Source organism: Pipistrellus hanaki, assembly GCF_964339955.1.
Source record: "Pipistrellus hanaki genome assembly, chromosome: 2".
Lineage (NCBI taxonomy): Eukaryota > Metazoa > Chordata > Mammalia > Chiroptera > Vespertilionidae > Pipistrellus > Pipistrellus hanaki.
Window position 1 is genome coordinate 12,350,705 of NC_140504.1, and position 25,650 is coordinate 12,376,354.

Consider the following 25,650-nt stretch of genomic DNA (forward strand, 5'->3'; position numbering starts at 1 on the left):
TCTCCTCCCTTTGGCCTCCTCCACTCCACCCCTGCCCAGCCCAGGCCTTCAGCACTATTGTCTGTGTCCATGAGTTATGCATATGCATATTAGAACTTTGATCTCTTCCCACCCATCCTCCCGCCTTCCCTCTGAAGATTTGTCTGTCTGTTCCGAGTTTCCATGTTTCTGAATGTATCCCTTTGTTCACAGCAGCACTATTTACAATGCTTAAGATCTGGAAACAGCCCAAGTATCCATCAGTAGATGAGAGGATAAAAAAGAATGGTTACATTTATACCATGGGATACTAATTTCTAAGGAATTTGAAATTTTCAGACACTATTGATTATATCTGAATAATTCAGTTTAACTAACATGAGACTTCTAATTATTAGCCTACTTGGTTCTCTTCAAAATTCTGAATTGGCTTAATTCCCTAAACTTCAGATTTTGGAAACATATTTAATGAATAAATTTGTTCTGAATAGCCATGTGCCTGAAGCAATCCATAAAATAGTCAACACTTCACTTTCTTAAAGTAAATAGGTTAATTGATCTATTGAGATTACCAAATGTTCAATATTTTGAAATGAATTTTTACCTAACTTCTACACAAGACTTTTAAGTATCTTATACAGCAAGTAATTGTTTTTTTCTTTTTTTCTTGGTTAATTTATCTGTAGCATTTCATGCTTAACTATTAAAAAATAGGTATTAAACACTGTTGAAGAATTCTATTACTCCAGAATAACTGCTAATACAATTATTTGATTTTTGTATCAATTTAAAACAGATATGTGCATTCAATATCTCTCTGAACCATTGCCATTAAGCATCATTTTATTTCCAAAATTGTTTTGAACATGAGTGAGACTCAGACAAAAAACTTTGAGTAAAAATAGACATTAGAGTAATTATGAAAATGCTATTGAGCTTGCAATATTAATTATTTAGCCTCTATTACAGTTCCTAGTCTAAAACCAATCAACACAAGCCATTAAGACATGGGGTCTGGATGCAGACTTCCTGGTTACAAACTTGAGCAATGTCACAGCAGTAAACTTCTCTAAGTCCCAGTTGCTTAATGTAGATGGTTTGAGGACAAAATGAGTTATTAGTGGAATGCATAGTTAATGCTCACTCAATAATAGCTATTGTTAGACTCTAGAGGATTTTAGACTCTAGTTATATTATTTATATATTCTAAAGGAGCTAAATGTTTTTTAAAACATGAATCCTTTTAGCTCTGATGTTACATGGGTGTTTTACACATATCAAAGCTTAAATTTCATTGATGATGTTCCCTTCATTTGGTGTAGAAAGAGACCAAAGTCATAGAGCTGTAAAGCTTTTCCCAAGGTTAGAAGATACTCGGTGTACTGGTTGATAATTTTTTTAAAAAATAAATGGAGTTATACATACCTTAATATATATGCAATTTGATATATATGCTATTTTGTTGTATTAATAGCAAGCTTCAAAACATCATATGTCAATTTTGCTGAAGGTGTTAACATCATAGATATTTTTACACTTAAAAATGTAGAATTTTGAGCTCCCCCCCCCAAAAAAAAAGCATTTGCGGGAAGTTTTAATTCATTATTTGAAGGAAAGTACTGCTGAATATTGTGGGAAGCTTATGGTGGACATACTCCACCTCAAGATACTTGAGAATGCTGGTTTAAAAGTGATGATTTTGATATAAAAGACAAAGATCATCCAGGACAACCAAAGAATTTTAAAGAATTTTAAAGGCCAACAATTATAAGCATTATTGGATGAAGATGCATGTCAAACTCAAAAATAAATTGCAGCAAGATTAAACGTTGCTCAGCAAACAATTTCCGATCATTTACAAGCAATGGGAAAGATTATAAAGGAAGGAAAGTGGGTGCCACATCAGCTGAATGAAAGATAAATGGAAAAGCAAAAAGTCATCAGTAAAATATTGTTTCAACAGCACAAAAGAAAGTATTTTTTTGCAAGGAATTGTGACTGGTGATGAAAATTGGATGTATTTTGAGAATCCCAAATGCACAAAATCATGGGGTGATCCAGGCGGGTCACCCACCAACATCGACTGCAAGACCAAATCACTTAGGAAAGAAGGCAATGCTCTGATTTGGTGGGATCATGAAGGTGTGGCGTATTATGAGCTTCTAAAACCAGGTGAACCATTAATACTGATTACTACCAATAACAAATAATCAATTTGAACCATACTTTGATTGTGAAATGACCCAAATATTGCAGAAGACATGGCAAAGTAATTTTGCTTTATGGTGGCACATCATCATACCCTTCAAAAGCCAGTTAAAGACACGTGAAAAGATCATGCCTTGGAATTATTAAGCCACCTGCTGTATTTACCAGACCTCGCTCCTTCAGATTACCACTTGTTCTGATCGATGGCACATGAACTTTCTGAGCAGTATTTCAAAACATATGAAGAAGTGAAAAAGTGAGTCTCTGAATGGTTTGCCTCAAAACAATAAAAGTTCTATTGGGTTAATATCCACAAATTACCTGAAAAATGGGAAATGTGTAGCTAGCAATGGACATTACTTTGAATAACGCACTTTGATGTTTCTCTTAAAATTATCATGTTTTCTTTGATTATAAAATCCATGTTATTAACCAGTACACCTAGTAATCTATACTAATAAAAGGGTAATATGCAAATTGATGAGGGTGCCCTCACACAACGACCGAATAGCAGGCTGCATGGGCCAATCTGGCCAGCATGTGGGGGGCAGGGAGGGATGACCAAACAACCAAACGGCAGTCTGCATGGGGTGACCAGGCTGGTGGGGTGTGTGTGTAGCAATTACGATTGATCAGGCCAGCAGGCAGTGGTGATTATGGGTGATCAGGCTGATTCGAGGAGGGGGGGGCAGTTAGGGGCAATTAGGCAGGCAGAGGCCATTGGGGGTTGTCAGGCAGGCAGGCAAGTGAGTGGTTAGGAACCAGCAGTCATGGATTGTGAGAGGGATGTCCCGGTTTAGAGAGGACGCAGGCTGGGCTGAGGGGACGCCCCTCCATGCATTAATTTCATGTAATTAATTTCTAGTTTCATGTAAGCCTGTGATAAAATGACTGTTATTGTAAGTACTAGAGGCCTGGTGTACAAAATTCATGCACACATAGGATCCTTATGACACACCAGCAATCAGGGCCAATCTGTGTGGTGACCAGTGGGGTAATTGAGGGGCCTTTGCTGGCACCCACCTTGGCTAACCTGGTGTTGCCAGCTCACCAGCCCTGCCCCTTCCCTCCTCCCCGCGCCCCCCCCCCCCCAGCTGCCACCAATGGTCAGCTCCCTCTATGAGGGGACCCCTGACTTGGCTGGCCTGGGGCCTGTGGACTGGGGGCAACTCTTGTGTTGAGCATATGGCCCCTGGTGATCAGTGTGCATCATAGTGACTGGTCATTCCACCAGTCATTCTGCAGTTTGGTTGATTTGCATATTAAGTTTTTATTATATAGAATAGTTTTCAATTAGAATTATTCATGTATTTTAAAACATCTAAAAAAAAAAAGACACCTCTGTTTGCCTTGGTTTCCATTTTTAAATGAATGACTTATCAAATAATTGTTTTTATAAGCATATATTATATCTAATCCTCACAAATGTGGACACAGAGTCAAGAGAGATCGTAGGCTACTCTATGACCATATAATGTGCATATTCAGGTGGACAAAAAAGATGGAATTCATTTACCTTCCATCCTCAAGTTATAGTGTATTATGATATGGGAGAATATGAGAAATAACTATGGAATCTCAACCTTTTTGTTAAGTACATTAATGGGAGACAATCATAATATCAAGAAACAAGCAAAAAAAATATGATATTCTGCAGTAATTTGTATAAATGTAGTAGCATGCATTATAATGTGAATGAGATAGTTTTGTGTGTGTGTGTGTGTGTGTTTATTTTTATTTATTTATTTTTTTCTTTTCTTTTATTTTTATTTATTTATTTTTTTAAATAAATTTTTATTGTTCATATTATTACAAATGTTCCTTTTTTCCCCCCCTCACCATTGCTCTCCTCCACCAGGTTTCCACCCCACCCTCTGCCCTTTCCCCACTCCCCATTGTCCTCATCCATAGGTGCACAGTTTATGTTCAGTCTCTTCCCACGCCCCCCTCTCCCCTTTTCCCCAAGAATTATCGGTTCACTCCCCTTCCATACCTCTGATTCTATTATATTCAACAGTTACTATTGTTCATCAGATTTTTTTTTTTTAATTTCCTTGGTTTTTAGATTCACTTGTTGATAGTTACGTATTTGTTGTTCATAATTTTTATCTTTGTTTACTTTCTCTTCTGAAAGAACCCCCTTCAGCAATTCATATAATTCTGGTTTGGTGGTGATGAACTCCTTTAGCTTTTTTTTATTAGTGAAGCTCTTTATCTGACCTTTGATTCTGAGTGATAGCTTTGCTGGATAGATTATCTTTGGCTGTAGGTTCTTACTATTCATCACCTTGAATATTTCTTGCCATTCCCTTCTGGCCTGCATGGTTTCTGTTGAGAAGTCAGCTGACAATCGTATAGGTGCTCCTTTATATGTAACTACCTTCTTTGCTCTTGCTTCTTTTAATATTCTCTCTTTGTCTTTTGCTCTTGGAATTTTAATTATGAGGTGTCTCGGTGTGGTCCTCTTTGGATTCCTTTTGTTTGGAGTTCTGTGCGCTTCCTGGACTTGTAAGTCTAATTCTTTCACCAGGTGGGGGAAGTTTTCTGTCACTATTTCTTTCAGTATGTTTTCGATATCTTGCTCTCTCTCATCTTCTGGTACCCCCATAATTCTGATGTTGGTTCGCTTGAAGTTGTCCCAGAGGTTTCTTACATTATTTTCAATTTTCTGGATTCTCTTGCCTTCTAGCTTCTATGGAGGAGTGTCTTCTGGCTCTTTATGTTCCAAATCTTTGACTTGATTCTTGCGATCTTCCCTTTTGTTTTTAGGACTCTGTAAAATATGTTTTATTTCAGACAATGTATTCTTTATTTCTTGTTGTTCCCTTATCATTTCTTGATGATCTCTTTTCATATCCTCATAGGTCTTATCCATCTTTTCTAGGAAATTCTTGAAAAACCTTATAAGCGTAGATTTGAACTCTATATCCAGACGCTTTTTGTCCTCCATTTCTTTCGTTTGTGATCTATTTTGTTGTCGCATTTCGCAGTTACAAGATGGGACAGGGTTTCAGGGTGGAGCCTGCAGCTTTGGCTTCCGTCAGCCCCGCCCTGTGCGGGTCCTTCAGTGCTCGCTGCCGGCGCCTCTGAGAGAAAGGTGCCCTCGATTTTCGCCTGCTGCCAAACAGTCTATGCTCTCCCCCAATGAGCCCGGTATTGGGGTTCAGTTCAGTTGGAAGTGGAGTTGGAGGTGGCGTTCAGAGCAGTCTGGAGCCCCAGTCTCCTTCCGGCCAGGGCAGTCCCCCGGCACAGCCGACCGTCCCTTCTCTGCGCGCGGTGTGCGCGCTGCAGGGACCTCCTTTCGCCGCGGCTTCCCCGGGTCCCGCCTTACAGCCGGGGTCCCGCCTTACAGCCCGGCTCCCTATGGATGAGCCTTGGTCTCCGGGGTCTGGGGAACTGGGGTTCAGAGCAGTCGGGGGCCTAGCACAGTCGGAGTTTTATCTCCTTTCCGCTAGGGAAAGCCCGCCAGGCACTCCGTCTCCCCCTCCTCTCTGGCTCCGTCCTCTCCGCGCGCTGTGTCTCCGAACCTTGGGCTTTTCCAGCTCCTCCGCGCCTCCTTCTGGTTTTGTCCTTGCTTCTCGCTGTAGAATTTCCAGTCAGTCAACCTTCCTGTAGTTCTGGGCAATGTCCGTTTTATATTTTAGTTGTATTTTATTGAAATTGTTGTGTGCGGCTGCGGCTAGGTCTTCACCTGGGCGCAGCCATCTTCGTGTGTGTGTTTTTTTACAAAGAACAAGGTATACTCCTAATTTTGCAATCTCCAACTTAATGTAAAATAAATCCTATTTTGTATTTTCCTCAGGCTATTTCAGCTAACTTCTAATTTACCAGCCAAATTGGTTTCCCAAATTCTAATGTCTTCCTATACTAATAGAATCTATAGAGTAATGTAATTACCTAATCCATTCATTACATGAAATAAAGATGGTACAGTTAAAATGTCAAATAGAATCAAGGCTATCTGAATGAGAAATATTTTCAGCTGTAATTTTTCCTTTCCCAAAAGAGACATGAAGGTATAATTTCCTGCATGCATGAAATGCTTTATATTAAGTTTCTGAAAATAAAAGTCTCAGGAACCATTTCAAAGTACAAAGTACTTCATATTTGTGACCTTGCACAAGTTTTCTAATCTTTTGGGGGTCTCCGTTTCCTCATCTCTAAAATCAGCATTATGAGCCAAAATATGTTAAAAACCAATGATTTTGAGTCCCGAAAATAATCAAATTTTAAAGAGAAAAATAATGTAGTGGGATTTAGAAATTTAATGAGATCAGAACAATTGCAATAAAAGATTGGTTGCAAAACTTCAACTCAGTAAATTTATATCTTGCTTTCATATGCTTTGAGCTGTTGTCTCTCTCAGAAACCATACATCTCAGGAAAAAGGGTGTGACTCAGAAACAGGAGAAAACCTATCCTGAGATCATTATAATTATTCTGTGAGAGTTTTCAGTAGCAATATATCAATCCAGGATGAAGAGTGGGAATGAGAAAGAGAAGCTAATCAACATTTTATCTGCAAAAGAGATACACATAGATGCACACACACACACACTAAAAGATATGTGATTTGGGCAATCTCGGTAGATTCAAAGTAAAACAATTTTGGTAAACCCATACAGTGTGGAGAATCTGGAAATAAAAAAAAAAAAACAACCTAAAATTTACAGAACATGTAGTCTCCTACATTCTTTTAGTGTTTAATATATTGGACCATACCTTTGAACAAAACATCAAAGTTCCCAGTCCTTGTAAGGATGTTTATTCTAGCGAAGGAGGATACTAATAAATAGTGGCCAAGGCATACAAATTACATGACATGTGGGAAGTGAAGTGTTTTGGGGACACAAAAAACAAACAAACAAACAAACAAACAAAAAACACAAAAAGATAAAACAAACAAAAAAAATGAGATAGAGAGAGACAGAGAAAGAGGAAGACGAGAGAGAGAGAGAGAGAGAGAGAGAGAGAGAGAGAGAGAGAGAGAGAGAGAGAAATGAGTATATCTGTTTGCAAATTACTTTGCAGCCATGTTCTGCTGCATGCAGTACAGGCATGAAATAGAGAGGTGAATTGAATCAGAGAATCATTGTTTTCAAATTGAGTATGTGAAACTAAGAGAGAGAAAAGTGATCTGTGGGTATAAGCAAGGATGATTATCATGACTGACTGTACCACTAAGTCTAATAGAGAGAGAAACCATCTAAGGGGTGAAGAATAGTCTTAAAAATGGTATGTAGGATTAATGGAATGTATGTTTGGTGGTTCAAAAACTGACTTAAATGAGGAAATAAGAGGGCATACATTTATCTTAAACCTGAGTCTTTGCATGCAATGAAGATTGTTGAAAAATGTTGATAAAGTATAACAACATTCTTGTCACGAAAAAAGTGAAATTGTTGGCATGTCTATAAAAAACATAAAGCAATAATGAAGTAATCTATCACAGTAGCTCATTCAGTATGTTTACTAGGAACAATAAAATGATTACAATATCAAGTTGATTCCAGCCAATGATGTAAACATCTTTGTATTTCATTTGCAAACCAATATTCAGCACTGAGATAACTTTGGAATTCGCATGTTTCCCTTCCTTATATTGGCTGACGTTTTGCAAATGCAGAAACAAAGGCTCTGACAAAGAAATGGTTTGCTGAAGATAGATGTCTCAGGACTTAGACTCAGAGATACATTCCTGCTAGGACCTTTCAGAAGAAAACTGGATACTTCCTTGTAGACACGTACCATCATACCTCTTTGTATCATTCTGTGAGAAGAGCAATAGTCAAAGAAAAAATTTATTGTATGTCATATAATTGGAATTATTCTATGAAGGTTATTTAAAATAGTATTTACCTGCCCAGTCAGCACGGTTCCATGGTTGAGCATCAACCTATGAGCCAGGAGGTCACCATTAGATTCCAGGTCAGGGCATATGCCAGGGTTGTAGACTTAATGTCCAGTGTGGGGCCTGCAGGAAGCAGGCAATCAATGATTCTCATCATTGATGTTTCTACCTCCCTCTCCCGTTCCCTTCCTCTCTGAAATCAATACAAATGTATTTTTAAAAAATGGCATTTACCTTATTTTTATGTAACATTATAATACTTCTATATAATATTTAGAGACATACAACAATTAAATAATATGTAGAAAGTTGACAACTGGAGGGAATAAAATTTAAAATATATATTTTTTTGGGGGGGGATGAATGAGCAACTCTCAAATATAAAACTGATTTTTGATTAATTGCATTTTGTCAGTATCCATAGCAAAAATATGCAGCCTTTTCTTATAACAAAGATGTCAGTGATTGCTTCCCTAACAGATGCAGTGATGTCTAACTTTATTTACTCTTGAAGTCTTTCCTGAATATAAAACAATATGCAATTTTGTAATTTTGCTGTAATGGAAATCCTTCAATGTTATTTTTTCTCTTTACAATGTACTAAATAGAGGTGAAACTACAGCATTTTATTTCCTAATTATAGTGACTTTGCATTTAAACGAATAAGGGTTAATATTAGACCTTCTGATGGAAATGAAATTTAACCTTAGTGTCATATTTTGAAACATGAAATTTGATTATTTTAGGGACAAAAATCTTCAGTTAGAATTAATATAAATAAATATTTTTATTCAGTTGAGTGATTTTTTTAAAGTACTAGGTTTTTTTTGGTTTTTGGTTTTTTAGTGCATTGCAAAAAAAAATATACTAAAATCATCAGTTGACAAGGTTAACATTTCAGGGCATTCAATCTGTCTTTTGAATATGCATTGTCAGACAGCCTTAGATGGCACCAAAATATGTTTCCCTAACAGTAAATCATCATCATGATTGCCATTATTGATCTGTAGGGTCAGTAACCGAATCTATCCATGAGATTCAACACCATCTATCTTTATATTATATAGCCCCATCCTCCTGCTTAAACCCATTAAACTGTCTTCCGCAGGTTTACATCATTTTTATCTGAGGGGCCTAGTGAAACTTTGCACTTTACTTGTTTTCTAAAACACTTCTAAGACCAAACTATTTCATCAGGAAAATTCCATTGATTCTTATTAGTATGTTACCAAGAATGAAACCATAACTTAAAGTGGGAGAATAAAAAATAGTTGAACATAGAGTATGTATATTTATTTTCATGTTTATACACATATGAATATATAATATTATGAAAATTTAAATATGTGGGAACACAGAAATATTATGTAAAGATGCCTGTTTTGGAGTACATCCAGAATCAATTAAAATTGGTAAATCTACTTTCATACTGTTACTTATTTCCCCCAAATAATGATAAAGAAAAGATATCAATTATAACTTATATAGTTCATACAGTTTGCCTACAGTTAAGTTGGAAATACTTTGGACTATGAAATCAGGGTCTTTCTTTACCTTCATTCCCAAGGACTTTCAGGGATTAGTTATTGTACTGTGTGCATAGATAGTTTGACAATCCATGCAGCGGATTGTATCTATGTGTATTTATGCTAATTGATGAGGAAAAGATCAATAGTTTTCTATAGAATCTCAAGAGATACTATGACCCACAAATTATTAAGACATACAAGGTAACTAAAAAGAAGTTTTAATTTAAAAATCATTATAAAAATCAATTTACTGAAAATAAAAATATGGCATATTTTACTTAGTTTATACTCAAAACATTGAAAGTAAACATTAAATACTGGTTTAATATCAAAACAAACAAACAAAACACGGTACATCTATAGTCCAGGGCTAATTTCATAAAATGTATTAAAAGTTTGCAGAGAAAAGCAAATGCATATTGTATGCAAAGAAGATACATATCATATGAAGATACATATATAAGTCTATAAGTTGGTATAATGTATGACCCTGTCTTATGATTACATGCTCCTTCCAACCACTATTCTTTTTTTAAAATATATATATATTTTAAAATATATTTTATTGATTTTTTACAGAGAGGAAGGGAGAGAAATAGAGACTAGAAACATCGATGAGAGAGAATCATTGATCAGCTGCCTCTTGCACACCCCCCACTGGGGATGTGCCCTCAACCAAGGTACATGCCCTTGACCGGAATCGAACCCGGGACCCTTCAGTCCACAGGCCGACGCTCTATCCATTGAGCCAAAAACGGTTTCGACCCGACCACTATTCTAATTGTGGAATTATAAAAATAAACTACAGACCTGACTGGCTTGGCTCAGTGGCTTGAGCATCGGCCTGTGGACTGAATGGTCCCAGGTTCGATTCCAGTCAAGGGCATGTACCTTGGTTGTGGGCACATCCTCAATGGAAGGTGTGCAGGGGCAGCTGATTGATGTTTCTTTCTCATTGATGTTTCTAATTCTCTATCCCTCTCCCTTCTTCTCTGTAAAAAAAAATCAGTAAAATATATTTAAAAAATAAATACATAAATAAACTACAGGTAACTGAAAATAATAATTCTCATTTTTTACCACATCAATACCTTTGGAGAAAATTTGAGAGACAGATAAACAACTTCATTTAGTTTTGTAGAAATGTCAGTATTCAATCACAAGGAAACAATTAATGAATTGTTAATGCTAGTGTTTATCAGTTAGCTATTTAAAAATCATTTTATAAAAGAAAAATGACTTCAAAAGTTTTAATAAGTATAATGAAAAAGTATGCTGTATTTTTAAAATATTTTAATGGAAATGTTGTGAGAGCAGAAAAAAAATAACACTAGAGTACATTTCCAAATAGAATTTTTATGAATATGTAAAAAATTATATTTAAAGCTTTCTTAACATTTATATGTATCATTTCATGTGAAAAATATTATTGAAAATTAAAATGTTTTTCAAAATTTAAATTAACAAGAAGCATTGCTTAACAATCCTATGTAATAAAAGGTTAATATGCAAATTGTCTCCTCGTCCAGGAGTTTGAATGACTGGGAGTTGAACTGGTAGTTCGAGCAGGGGGCAGGGATGGCCAGTCAACCTCAGGAAACCTCTTCCCATAGCCAACCTGGCCAGATCAGGGTTGGCTGGCATTGGCCTCTAGTAAAAAAATAAATTGGCAAATCTGCATGTAATAGCTATTAGACATGAAGAAGATACATTTTAACCAAATCATTCATAAAGTTATATAAGTAAAGCTCAAAATATAATTTCAATGTTTTTATTAATGCAATTTATCAATATTTAGATATACCTAATGCAATTTTCTTTAAAAAATATACCTAATGCAATTTAAAAGTAGCAAGTCATTATTTTCCTCTCTATATATTTTTTCTGTCATAATTTCATTCATAGAAAGTTTAAAAAAATAAAAATCTCACTTTGCATTTTTCTGGTCATTACTCCTCTTGTCTCATCTCATTATTACTCCTGATAATAATTGTGTCATGAAGATAAGGTGGATGTTAAAAAAATAATCCACTATGGCTGTCAAGTAAACAGACATTTCACTGCTTTCATTAGACCTCCAAAACCTCATTTAAAAGCCAACTTCATGCCAACCTCTGGAAATATTTAAGTAAATTATATTAAGAATTTGTATAAATTGGATACTATGGATATTAAGGAATTATTATGAAATGTTTAGGCAGAAGTATTAAGTGTTCCTTCCCTACCCCCCTGCATGTGCCTTCACCTACCCCACCTCACCCCATGTCTTGTATCCATTGGTTATGTTTATATGCATGCATACAAGTCCTTCTGTTAATCTCTTACAGCTGACCGCCCCCTCCCCAACCTCCCTTGCCTTCCTGCTATAGTTTGACAGTCTGTTCAATGGTTCTTTATCTCTATAACTATTTTCCCCCATTACTTTTCTTTGAAAAATCTTGCAACTGCAGACTAAAAGTAAACATATAATAACAAAGAACATTTGAGTCCCAATTTCAGTGTCCAACAGATCTGAGACCCAGTTTCAATGTCAAATAGTTCCTTATATGTACATGCCAGCAATGATATCCGGATGATGGACAGATGGTAACAATGCAGGTCTGACCCTCTCTGGTTTGGTCCTGGGCAACCTGTAGCAATGCACAGCTGCTGACTGCTAGCGTTGCTAGGCGTTTTTAGCATCTTCCATCTCTGGGTTGTTTTCCCTCTTGTCTTTGTGGTTGGAGCAGACCTGACAAGTGCTCTCTGTTGCAGGAATCCCCATAGTCTTAGAGTAGTTTTCTGAAAATATACAAACATATTCTTGACCAAAAGTTAATAACGGAATATTTTCTATAAAATTGACTTGGGATTCTTTTTATTTTTGCCCAAACAATTTTTGATTCACTTCCCATGCCCAGCTCAGATTGAGACCTAGGTAACGGACAGATACTTGGCCAACAGCAGCTGCCCTGTATCTAAATCCAGCCTAGCACCAGGAATGCTCAGGGCTTACTCAAGAATGCAAATAACCCTTTCCACTAATATTTAAAGGGTAAACTAAGATTGTTGTTAGAGTATTAAAGTTGACAGTAGAATAGTAATCAAGTTTTCAGATTAATTTAAATTGGTTAATATAAATCAGTGAACATCCAAGAAAATTTAAGTGTACTGGACAAAAAGCTGTTCCTAAAGTATTAACAAAAATTTCTATTGGTAGTGCATCTCATGGTAAAATTGCTTAACATGAAATGAACCTAAAGCAGTCTTATTTTTGTGCAGAAACTTAAAATATAAAGTTATCAAGACTGAATTACAAAATTTACAAAAGCATCCATTTAAAAAAAAAAGAGGAATAGTAGGGTGTTATCATGTAAGGAAAAATATCCTGTAAGTAAATTACATCTAGAAAAATTTTACTGTAGAAAATTAATTTTCATTTGTAATGCTAACAGCAAGACACCCATGAAAATAACACATGGTGTCAAAACAAGCCATAGAGTTCTTTATTCTTTTCTTTTTTCACATGATGTCCAGTATCATTACTGTTTCCTAAGCTTCTAGAAACAGTAAAATCTTTCAACTCTAATGATCTAGTTATAGTATCCTGAGAGTCAGGAGATTCTGTGCCCTGCTATTTAAGCTCTTAAAGCTGTTATTTTCTGTTGCTTCCTCTGTAAAGATGTTTGGAACCATTCCAATAACCATAACCTTTTATATGTTTGAGGATAGTTATTAAATCTGTCTAGGCCTTTCAGACAAGATATTGCCAAAACTTCTACTATTTCTTTTTATATTATATTTTCCATTAATCTTGTATTTGCTTTCTTATGAAAAACATCCATGTCTTTTTCACACATTTTCTGTGTGTGTGTTTGTGTGTGTGTGTCTGTGTGTGTGTGTGTGTGTGTGTGTGTGTTAGAAAACCACAAATAGAAGATGTGGTAAATATCCCAGAAAAATATGCAGTTCATAAAGCATTTTATGTTATTTATTTTTTACTTCTGTAGATATTTCATTATGCAATTACTTTGGTCTCTCTAAACTTGAAGGAACATAATGAGTATTCATATAACCAAATGCAATACTTGAAAAAGTTTTAACACATTAAGTTTTAATTTTAATGCATTTTAATAGCAATGTGATATAGTTAAAAATAATGGGCTATGGAAAAATTTTAAACTGCTTTGAAATATTTTCTCTAACAATTAGTTTAAGATGTAACATTGATATGTTATTTTACATTATGAATCCCCATTTTATTCTTAAAATTGAATTATTAATATAGAAACTAGATACTTAAAAAAACACAACCTAAACACATTAATGAATTAAATATAATGAATTTAAATTTCCTGGAACTCTACCTAAAAAAACAATTATAGTTCTTCATCAAAAATTAGTGTATGATTTGAAATATATATTAACATACTTTTTTTAAAAATATATTTTATTGATTTTGTACAGAGAGAAAGGGAGAGAGATAGAGAGTTAGAAACATCAATGAGAGAGTCATCGATCAGCTGCCTCTTGCACACCCCCTACTGAGGATATGCCCGCAACCAAGGTACATGCCCTTGACCGGAATCGAACCCGGGACCCTTCAGTCCCCAAGCCGACGCTCTATCCATTGAGCCAAACCGGTCTTGGCTATATTAACATTCTTATTGAAGGCTACTCATTTATACCAAATAAAGACACAACATTGCTGATGATATTAACTTTATAATTTGTATAGATATTTTTCACTAACTTTTACAATGCTAGTGTTGAAATTTACAAATAACCTACTACAGTGTTTCTCAGTCTTATTTAATGGTGAAACTCCTGCTTCAAGGGGAATTCTTGGTGACCAAAAGAGAAAATGAATAAAATAAATTTTGCTCTAATATAATGAGTTGTAAGTTCAGAATCTCATCTTCTCTCTTTAGCTTTTTCCCCTCTCACCACTGTAATTCCTCCAGATAATTTAGTTTAAAAACAAACATATGGAGATATATATTTAAAGGAGGACTATATCTACCCAGGTGTGAATTATATTTTCTACAAACTATGTTAATACTTTTAAGACATAAATTTTGTGCGTACTTGTGTGTGTGTGATTATCTGTGCTCATCTTCAACTTTAAGACATTGAGTCTTTCTAAAAAAACCCAATTTTAGTTCCCACAACTCCTTATTATACCATTTCTTTGGCCTAATAATTTATCTCTAAGTAATGATTTTTAAAGTTTCTTTTCCATTCTTTTGCAAAACCCTTCTTCTTGTGTCAGATCAATAGATGGATAAGACCTTGGAACTTTAGTGTATAGTCAGTGTCTTATTAAAATAATGTATTCACTTGTCTCAGAATCTCATTCATTTGCAGCTCTTTGCTCATATTTTTATTTATTTGCTTATTTCCACATGTTAATTTAAAATATGGTATGTTTACTAGTATATTATGAAGAATCCTAATAAATAACGGAAACTACTACTTTGGAAATGGATATATTTTATAGTCTGAAATATGCGTAGTACAGCTTTTGGAGGAAATGAGAATACTATCTTTTCTAGATAAAAAATAGTAGTCACATAAGTTAAGGTCTGGCTTACAGCGTGATATAGCACCAGGTAGCATAATATGTCACAATAACAACACTGGGTACAATGTACCACTGTGCTATAAACTTTGAATTGTTTTATTGATAACCCAGCAAACGTAAGCATGAGTACCTGGTTATAATTTAACATGAACAATGTTTCTGCAGGCATTTTCACAGTGGAAACTTTTACTGTTAGTCAAATCTAGGTTTATGAAAGGCAGGTAAATATAAAACAACAATGATATGTTACTCTACAGTTTAGTGACTAATATATAAAACTATATTTTTTCCAAATGCAAATAACTTTCATATTTATTATGGCAAAAGAGATGTAAATATTTGTCAATTTGAATTTAGTGAATGTTGTGTTTTATGTGTGATTTCTTTCTCACTGTTCTGTTACGTACGTTGATTTTAACAAATTTAAACTCTTCACCCTTAAATTATATATATTTTATTGAAATCACTGAGTTAATCAAAGAAAGCATGACATGGCACTTGGAGGCTTTATGAGTAGGAATATATAACTGCCAGCACAGTTCCTATGCTCAATAGAAACTTATTTTATTTAAATTTATCTTCTTCATTAATATTAGGTTTTTTTATTTACTTTCTGCAGTCTTTAAAAAATGTTATTTACTGTCAACCCATAAATTGCCAGAGCATATAAAAATTCTCCCCCTCATCTTCAAGATTAATACAAGTTTTAAAATTCTTGCATATTCTGATTTAGTTTTCATCTCTCAGCAAATATTTTACAAGTTTTAAATATTTTATTTTCCTTTCATTTGTCAATCTCGTCACAAACATATATTGTACATGTATTTCACTCAGTACTACTATGGACATGGAAAACACAGCATCAACAAGAAAAACACATTCCCTGTCCTCATGGGCCTTTCATTCCAATGCAACCAAATAAATAAATAATATAACCTTCAAAGATTACTTTGTGCTTTGAAAAACCAAACAGAATTATTGGTCAATGAATGGCAAGAGGCAAAGCCACTTGGTTAAGAGATTAAAGGAGGGACTCTTTTAGATGGTGGCAAGTCCTGTAAGCTTATTGATAAACCATATAAAAATCTGGGGAATGGCATCAAGGTAAAAGAAACAAGAAGGTGAATACATTGAGACTGGGACTAAGTTTGATTTGGCAAAAGACAAGAAATTCAACCAGGTTTACTTTACATCACAGGATGGACTTTCTACTTCTATCCTTGTCACCCTACATTCAGTTTATCAGATAGCAGTGTTTATTTATAAACTTCATCAGATGCTTCATTTGGCTAAAAAGGACTCCAATGCCTTCTTCTGAAATGTCAAATAAATTTCAAATAATTTACCATAACTTGCAAAGTGAAGTCGATCTCAATCCTGAGTATTTGGTTATCATTTGTCATGAGTCTCCTCACTCAACAAGCTCCAATCATATTGACTTGATGGGGAAGGATAGAACAATTAACACATGCACCAATTTATTGCAGTTGGTAACAATTTTGCAGTTGGTAACAATTTTGATGACAGAGATGTGTTGGTGAAGATGACAGGAAGTGGTTAGATTTGGGATATAATCATAAAAGCAGCTACTCTTTGGAGTTGCAACAAAGAAAGAAAATCAAGGATGTGTTTAAGAAACTAGGTAAGAGGTGCAAGGTGACCTGGGAAAAATTGGATCTATTATTGCTCATGCAACCCCTCCCAATATGAACTTTGTTCTCCATTGCCAGAAAACTCACTGCTTTTGGAGTCTTTACAGACTCTGTTACCTACATACTTTGTATCTACTCGGTAATCAGATTTAGCTAATTATAAGGTCAAATTATTTTTGTGTTTACTCTCCATATCAGAGTTAAGTATTATCTGCATTAATATTACCAGCTCTATATTCACTGACTCTCTGTTTTTAATCCTCTCCTTAAAAAATTATTTCTAAAATGCAAATCCAACTATGCCATGTTCTGCATAAAATATTTTGTAACTTCTTTACTAACTTTAGTATCAAATATAAACTTTGTAAAATGTGATATAAATATATATATGCTTCTATCATGAGGCTTCTGCTTCTACCTTTAACCTCTCTTACTCTATCCTATTTAGCACTTCCTGCCTTAGCTATTCTAAAAACAGTTGTAGAACTCATCATAATTATATCTATGCTATTTTTTTTCTTGAATTTTGTTCTCCACCATCGCACATATTCACTTTTGAAGATTCATTTTAAGGCCCTTATCCTGAAAGGGCCTTAAAGAGGTTCATCTGCTTCTTATTGATCACATGCTCCTTTGCAAACCCATTTATTGTAATATACTCTTGTTTCTCTTTAGCTTTTTTGATGGCAAGAAATTGAGGTCAATGGTGACAGGGATGCGTGTTACCAGAATACAGATGGTATAATTACAAAGAGGTAGTTCTCATGGGAGATTTGAAGACATAATTCACAGAGAGCCAGACCTGTGGAGATTAGCTCTATAGCTAGATCTGGATTCAAGGTTACAATGGCAAGCTTAACAACATGAATTTGTGTCTATCTAATTTCCCTTGCCCTATACGACCCATTTCCACTCTAAAGATGTGTTTCTGTCCTTCAATTTTTTCAAAGTTTTTTTTCTCCCCATAACTTTACATGCATAAAATTAATATGTCCTTCTCTAGTTCTAAAGTTTCCTGCATAATTGACAAATAGTATCTTTTATTTAGTTCAAATTTTGGAGAGCTAATTTGAATAACCCAGCTAATCCTGATATGAGCCATATCAAAAGTCTATATAGGTCACAAGGAAGTTTCTGATTCCTTGCTCTTCATTGTTTACCTTGGATCTATAGCTACATTGATATAAATCAAACTTTCCCAGGTAACATGGGCTATGACTGAAACATTTCCATTATAAAGAATGGACACCAAACCAAAATATTTCATCCTCTTGTTATGCATATTTTCACTTTTCTGACACTCCTAGTATCAGTTACAAAGATATTTGCTAAATTCGACCTTGACATCATATGTAATCACCATAATCACCCTCATACTTACTTCACAAAAAGTTTGATCAGAAATACAATCTGTTACGAAATCCAGAAGCAAGAAAGTGAAACCTCTTTAAAGGGGCTTGCCAGTCTTAGACTTTATAATTTCCAAGCTGTGCTTATTAATTTTCTATTTCAGTTGTAACTTCATGCTGATATGTATTTGAATTTTGTGTGAATCATATGAAATAAGCAATAAATATAACTATCTTTGGCACAGCTTAAGTTTAATATTGGGAAAAGGACAGAAAAACTGCCATAGTAAGTCCCATTTATAAAAGAAATTAAAAAAAGATAAAATATGGTATAAAATATTAGTTCCTGGTTCTATTACTTATTTATTGCTAACTAAAAAATATCACACAACTTTTTGGACTAAAAGAATAGCCATTTATTTTATCATGTACCTATTGTCTGGGCAGAGCTTGGGAAGAATTCAGCAGAGAGCTTGTCAATTCAATTGGAGCTGAGGGATCTTTCAAATTGATTAACTCACACAAGTGGCAATTTAGTATTGGCTATCAGCTGGTACCTCATCTGTACTGTGAGCCAGAACACAAGCACACAACCTTTCCATGGAGTCTTTCTGCATTTTCAACAAGCATCCCAAGAGACATGGTGGATGGGCCTGGCCTTTTTTATACACTACTAGAGGCCCAGTGCACAAATTAGTGCATGGGTAGAGTTCCTAGGCCTGGCCAGTGATCAGGGCCAATCTGGGCCTTCTGGCTGCCAGCCAGGGCCTTCCTTTCAGCTGCCAGCCAGGGCCTCCCTTGGTTCCATGCTATCCCCTGGTGGTCAGTGCATGTCATAGTGAACAATCGGACAAGTGGTCTCCCAGCTGAACTCCTGTGGGGACAATTTGTATATTAGGCATTACACACACACACACACACACACACACACACACATACACACTAAAGGCCCAATGCACGAAATCTGTGCACAGGTGTGGGGCGTCCCTCAACCTGGTCTGCACGCTCTCACAATCTGGGATCCCTCAGAGGATGTCCAACTGCTGGTTTAGGCCTCATCCCATGGGAATCCCTGTGGGATTGGGTCTAAATCAGTATTTGGACCTCCCTCTTACAATCTGGGCCCACCGGCTTACAACAGCTGGCCTTCCTTCCTGCCTGCCTGATCACCCCTAATCGCTTGCCTACCTGTCTGATCAACCCTAACCACTTTCCTGCCTGCCTGATCACCCCTAACCCTTCTGCCTGCTTACCTGACCATCCCTAACCACTTGCCTGCCTACCTAATCACCCCTAAGAACTCTGTCTGCCAGCTTGATCACCTCTAACCACTCTGCCTGCCTGTCTAATTTCCCCTAACCCTTCTGCCTGTCTGCTTGATTGCCCCTAACCACCTCTGCCTCGGCCCCCACTGCTGTGGCTTCATCCAGAAGGATGTCCAAATGTACATCCAGAAGGTCGTTTGGCTGTCTGGTTTAATTAGCATATTATGCTTTTTTATTATAGACAGTGAGACAGTCACAAAGAACCATTCATTTCAAGGAGAAAGGATATGGACTCTATCATAGGTCACATTGTACAAAAATCATATGGAATGGAGATTTGTTAGAGCCACATTGGAAAACAAATTTTACTCTAATGGTTTTGACTACATATCCCACAGCCCCAAATATGCCACTGAAATTTCTCACTCTCATTATGAGACAACCAACCATTTGTTAGTGATAATGGACTTCAACACATGGCAAATAATATTTTTCTCATTTTTTTTCATCTATGAATAACTTGCTTAATACTCATGCCTAGAAATGGTATAGTGGAGTCTCAGTTTACTCCCGGTATGAATCACATACAGAATAAATATCATCAGGTTTAGAATATTTTGTCAACTCAACTTCTTCCTAAAGTAAATCCACATTCACTAGGATTATAAAGTTTTCCCATCCCTGTTTATTTGAATAATGACATAAGCAAAGATTCCTTTGCTTGACAGCTCCCTGGGGCAATTAACTATGCTTATCTCTCACAGTCCTCAAAATATCAAAATGCAGTTTAGGTGCTAATAGGAAATTAGACCTCTTCCAAATGCAGGGAAAGATGGCCCATTGTAGCTTCTTTAGCGAAACTCAATCGAATGATGAAGGACCTTTCAGAAACTTCTACACCACTCAAAGTCAAAGTCTTTACATAAACTTAGATTGAATTTCTGTGAGCAAAAAATTTCTTGGGTATTATTTTTATTATCACATTTTGCATAAACTGTAAATGGAATGCTTTGGTGATGTATCACCTTCCTGATCAAATCACCATAACTATGAAGTGGAAGGTCTGAGTCATAGTGCAGGAAGTTTGACCACTGAAGCAGATGGAAATCGGATTCAGGATGGGGATAAAGCAGTAATAAGAAGCGTCTATTTCCAAGGCATATGGGAGAGCAGGAATGAAGATAAACATACCCAGAATAATATTATGAAACTTGCTGTCAACAGAGTAAAGTCACAGAGCAGATAATATTTTACACCTTCTCAAAAACGTTTAGACATTCACTCTTGTGTTCAATATAAAATCCCAATGCCTCAGTTGGATTTATAGAACTATAACCTGGTACCTGTCTTCCCCTCAGTCTCCTACTATAGGACTTTCTCTGCATCCCACACATTACCAACCTGAACCCTGCACTCTATCTGATTTATGTAAACCTACCTGGACTTTAACATTTAGCTAAAATTCCTCTACTTTATTCAACTTTTCAATGTTTCCTTTTTATTTTTATTGATTTCAGAGAAGAAGGGAGATGGAGAGAGATATGTAAACATAAGTCAGTGATGAGAGATAATTACTTATCAACTGACTCCTGCACAACCCCTACTGGTGATGGAGCCTGCAACCTGGGCATGTGTCCTTGACTGGAATCTAACCCAGGACCCTACAGTCAACAAAATGATGCTCTAGCCACTGAGCAAAACCAGCTAGGGTGAACTTTTCAACGTTTTAACTCCCCACTGCATACTCCAACTGAAGTAAAATTATTATGCTCTGCTTTTATGCCAAGAATTAACTTTTTGTCTTTTTGCATAAGATCTATAAGCATTGCTGTATTACCTGTTTATAGCTTTAGTTTAATCTCTAGATCTTAAGCCTCTTAAAGTCAAAGACCACATATTATTCATCACTCTATTACATTTGTGTCCATAATACTGGATGAATAAATACTGTGCCTTCTAAAAATATCAATCCCATTTTATCAAGAGAAAATACAATAGTGGAAAGTAATAACTTTCTGATGATGAAAGTTCAGACTGATGAGATACTTTGCCAATGATACACTCAAATTTGATGATAATTTGTCCTTATCTAAGTATAAGTGGTACCTGCACTTCTAACAATTTGGCCACTTAGTAACCTTTATAAGATTTTTTCATATATTTAATCCAGAACAGTAGTATCCAAAATGTGATCCCTGGAACAACAACATTGTCATCTGGGGATTTGTTAGAAATACATTTTGGGGGGCCTCCACCAAGTGGCACTAAGTCAGAAACTCTGGGAGCGGACCCAGCAACTCATGTGTCAACCAGTCCCTTAGATCTTTCTGATGTTCTAAAAGTTGAGAACCACTATAAAGGTCAGAAAAAGAGCTATTATTTGCTGCCTGACTAATTTTTCCCCCCCTTTCGTCATGTGTGGTTCCTGAGAGAGCAAGTTGTGGATGGAAATTATAGCCAGCATGCATCATCTGTGTAGCATGAGCAAGTGGCTTAATCTTTCAAACCTAAATTTTCTCATTTAGGTAATCGGGTAAAATTATGTATTATTATAACATATTATCTGCCCTAAGAGTTGCTGTGGTTATTAAATGAGTTAATATATAGAAAATTTCTAACACAATTCATAAGAAAATAGTACAGGGCTTGCTCAAAAGGTTTAGGGGCTTTGTTTCCCTTTTGCTACTATTGCTGCTATTTTTACTATTATTGCTATATTATTATGTTTAAAAACACTGCTGCTATTAGTTGGTTTTACAGGTATTTTTTAAAATGCTGTGAAGTGATATATTTATTTTTATATTAAAGAGGAAGTTACAGGGTGGAAGAGGTAGATTAATAAAATCACACAGCTATTACAAAGAAGTGAAATCAGAATTAAGCTATAAATCAGTCAGTCTATGGCTTATTGGTGTTTTTTTTTCTTTTGAAATTTGTAGGTATGAATGTCAAACTAAGTTCAAGTGTACAAAAGAAATAACATTGTTTTTGAAGTTATTCAACTTGATTTCTATTTTGAGTGCCCATCACCCTGGGGTTGAAGACTTTCCTTCACTTGTTCTGGGATCCGTCCCCACTGCCGGGATGTTATTGGGATCACTTAGTCTGAAGTAATCTCTTGATATGGGAATCCTGTAATTGTCTTCATTCTGTCTTTTTTTTAGTCACAAATCCAATCCATCTTCTTTTTTAAAAAAAATTATTTTTATTGATTTCAGAGAAGAAGGGAGAGGGAGAGGTTAGAAGCATCAATGATGAGAGGGAATCATTGATTAGCTGCCTCCTGCACTGGGGATAGAGCCTGCAACCTGGGCATGTGCCCTGACTGGGAATTGAATAGTGACCTCTTGGTTCATAGGTCAGTACAATCACTGAGCCACACCTTTCCTATCTGCTGACTTCATTCAGACACTATTATTCTTGCTGCTACTTTCACACCAATCCTAAAGTCATGGGCAGCTTCTTTGGCTTGTTTATCACCCTGGGGATGGATTTTTCTGGAAGGTTATCTGTGGCCCTTATCTGCTTAATGCTGGAAATATCAGTTCCCAGATATGGTGAACCCAGAAAGAATAGCCTACATACTTTGGGGTGACAGAGAGAGTACACTACAGGGAAAACAAAATGTATACCAATATTTATTATTCATACAAAAGATACAGTCACTTTAAAAGCATAGCATCTTTTCTGTAATCTTGTAAGGCTTAAATCACATGTCCTTCTCAAATCACCTTCAGTCTGCAATCACCCAAGCCCTTCAGCTTTCCTTCACAAAAGAAATGAATAAGTAACCCTTCAGCTGATAAGGTAATTCAATTTACTGGAACATGAACTAGACACAATTCTAATTTCTTTAATGTGAGGCACCAATGAGAAAAGTTTATACGCACTACAACACACATTAAAACGTTTTACCCTGAAGAAAGACAAGGAGAAACATATGTTATTCATAATGGTAGTGATTAAATCTCAAGAACATAGGGGGGAAAAACATTAAACATTCTTACAAAATGGAATAAACGGATATTATTAATTGGGGGGGGGACAGGTTTAACAAGAAAATGTGAGTTTAAGTTGCCCATCTTATTCCAAATAGTAGAAATAAGTTCAAATCGCCATCAAGCCTAAGTCTCAGCTGTTAGGAAGAATTGACTCATAACACAGTGATTGTCTTTGGGTCCCTACACATTCATCAAACACACACACACACACACACACACACACACACACATACATTCTTTCATTTTTTATATATGATTGTAATAAACTTTATACCATAGACAGTTTTGATACTAGAGGCTTACTTATTGCACCATATTTATTTCTAATTTATCTTAATAATGAAGCTATTTTCGTCATCTATGTAAATGAGGTGGTAGTTGATCAGATTGAACTAGCAGCCTTCATGATCTGAAACTCAAATACATTATCCCAGTGTTCAACTGATTCTTAAGATTGTTACTGACCCCAAAATAAATAAAATAAACCACATTACAGAATACATGTTTAATGAATATTTATGTTTTTAGATGGATAAATTTTTAAATGGTGAGAAAGCAAAATAGTGATAAAAGGAGAAAATATGGAAATGAAGGGAAGAGAAGGAGGGAGGAAAGGAAAAAAGAGAAAAAAGAAGAAAAAAAAAAAGAATTTCCAGACATTCTAGTGATGAGCATGCAAAACTCCCACTTGATTCTTATTATTCTTATTATTACAAATAGTTATATCTTCCTTGAACTCAAACTTAATTTGCACTGTGCATCAACCCACTTTCCATGGTAGATATGGAGAATCCTGTTTCTTTCAATAGTACCATATTCTTCCATTTAGTTAATCCCAAAAACCTATTTTTAAAAACTCACTTTCCTTCGACACAAATTAATAGCTTCTGCTGAACGATTGGTACATTTTGTAAAGCATCCATATTTCCTTTAAATACCTGCTTCTACCAGCATGTTTACACTGGTAAAATGACCCCTTTTACCAATGATTTCTAGGAACTAGGCCTTCCCAGTACACCTGCTCAAAAGGCACTTAAAAACTATCAGATTAATTCCCTAAATACTACTTGCTTACTATCACTCCTTTCAACCATTCTTCCATTTTCTACAATATTGCATCCAATTGCACCTTCACACCATTAGCAATCTGCTCCTCAACTGTATTTCCAAATCCATCTCCCTCAGTTCCTAGACCTAAAAATCCTTATCTCCACCAGTTTGGCTCCTAAATAAGTACTTTTACATTCCTACTTTGTCATCTTTATTTCTGGGGTGCCCTTTCCTCTTACCTTCATTTTATAAAAACTATTTCTTATCCAAAGTTTACCAATCCCCATTTCTGTTGCCACATCTCCCTTGCTAACCTAGCCCACGGTCTTCTCTGGCTCAGTTGCATGCTGGACGCAACTGCTGTCAGTACATTTATCTAGCACATGCCATGCCATGTCATGCAGTGTTCACTGTAGTTAACATTTCCCAGGAGATAACCACCTTCTTCTTTTTAAAAATATATTTTTTATTTATTTCAGAAAGGGATAAAGAGGGAGAGAGATAAATATCAGTGATTAGAGAAAACCATTAATCAGCTGCCTTCTGCACGCTCCACACTGGAGATTGAGCCTGCAACCAGGCATGTGCCCTGACTGGGAATCGAACTGTGACCTCCTCGTTTATAGGTCAATGCTCAACCACTGAGCCACACCAGCCAGGCACCACCTCCTTATTATTGGTAATCATGGCAAACCGGTTTGGGTTTTGGCAGGCAGTCAGGCAGTATGGCATCATGGGTAAGAGAACGGATACTGAAACCAAACCAAATTGTACGTGTTATACTATGTGGGAAAGTTACTTAGCAACCTTAGGGCTCAGGTTTTTTCATCTATCAAATGGAGATAATGACCAAATAGCTATGATGTATTGGTGTTTGCAGCATTTGTACACAGATGATGACTTTTAAAGGTCTTATTAATCATAATTATACTTAGTTTATAATATTTCTATATTGACTGATTTACACATCAACTTTGCTTTCCCCCTCATGTGATGTAGTAATAATTTATAGTTTGCAGTACTTTATAACTTATAAATCAAGTTCATGTAATTTGTACTATGCAAAGCGCTATCCCTAAGAAAAGAGAATTAACATTCTAGTTCTTATCCAAAATGTAAAATCACAATGCAGTCAAAAGACAAATCTACTTCTAAAAGCCAAGAAAGTCTCGGTCAAACCAGGAATGGTCCTGTGCTATATAC